This window comes from Cariama cristata, unplaced genomic scaffold, assembly GCF_000690535.1.
Source record: "Cariama cristata isolate BGI_N322 unplaced genomic scaffold, ASM69053v1 scaffold44698, whole genome shotgun sequence".
Classification (NCBI taxonomy): domain Eukaryota; kingdom Metazoa; phylum Chordata; class Aves; order Cariamiformes; family Cariamidae; genus Cariama; species Cariama cristata.
In genome coordinates, this window is record NW_009633717.1 from 1 (window position 1) to 1,511 (window position 1,511).

The window sequence follows — 1,511 nt, forward strand, 5'->3', positions numbered from 1 at the left end:
CCCCAGGCCCCTCGAGTTGTCACTTCTGTGTAAGGCACGGCTTTTTAAAATGCGTTTTGAGGAAAGTATGCATGGTGACAGAGCGGCAAGTCGCAGAGCACGGTTTCTCAGTACTATAAACTTCTTAGACTGTTAGTATAATTTTACATGGCTTATGGGCAAAAATTGAAAGCTTTGTCCTGAGTGAAATATGTCACGGGACTGGTTTGTAACTCCAGTATTCAGTGCTGCTGAAAACTACTTTAGGTAAGATTTGAAAACTAATGTACTAAAAATGTTAGCACATCCGTAGTTTTCTCATGAATTCTCAAGAACATTATAATTTTGGTAAGGTATTTGACGGCTCAGGGAAACAATAATATCTTTTGAATCAGTGATGTCTAACCAGTACGTCTTCTCTGGAGCTTTGTAGGACAGAAGGATAAATGTTAAAATGTGTATGTGTCAAAGGTTCTATGCTGATATGGTAGCGGAGTTTATGTAATGTTAGGCTAATAGTTTAATGCAATCAAAATGACTGTGAATTGTCAAAGGAGTTTAATTCAGGGAAAAAAAAAAGCAGTATTCAAGCAGAATCTTGCAGAACTATGAAAATGAGTGTTACTCATCAGATCAGGAAGCTGAGCCTGTGTTGACTTGTCACGTGACATTGGCGTGCCAAACTAAATTCATAGAGTTATGTGGTTGCAGTTGTCAACACTGCCATCGTGAATTTTGGGACATCTTAGAATATCTAGTGAAGTCTAGTTTCTGTGAGGCATGGGGATGATAACATGCTTGTTAAAGGGGGTGATAGGAACTGGTAAGCCTGGTGGGGACATGATGAAACTAACTAGAAGAGAATGACAAGGAAGAAGAGGCACCAGTCCCTGCCAGAGGAGGCAAATGGTAAACACTTTCCAGGAGTTAGATTTACTTAGTTCCAGTCATTCAAAAAACAGAGAATGAAATTCCTTTCCTGACTTTGCTTCTCTTCCATTTTTTGTTCCCCTCTCACTGTGTTTACACACACTGTCATTCATTTTGTTATACCCAATAGCCCCTTGTAAGTAAAGGAGTTAATTTCATATTGTTATGGCATCTGATTTGGGGCAGGAGCTCAGGTGTTGGCCACTCACATTGCAGGGGAGCATCCTAACTGTCTGGATTAATACTTTTTCATGCAGTGAATATTTATTTATGCAAAACGGAACAGGTCCAGCTAGGATATCTACATGTTTTCTCTGGGTTATCCGTAGTCTTGTTGGTTAATACACTTTCTGAATACGGGAGATTTGTATTTATTAACAAGGTTTAGATACAACAAAATCATCAGGCATCTCCCAGTGCAGGTCTATAATTGTGGGGGTTTTGGGTAGAAGTTGAGAGAGAAAAAGTCAGTTTTTTGAAATGGAGGATGGTGGTGCTGGAGAAATAGGGTTCCTGGACAGTGATTACAAGTGAATTTCATTCCACAGGGGTTATTACATCCGTGCCCGTGCTGTAGATCACTGTGTTCAAGACTTCCTGCT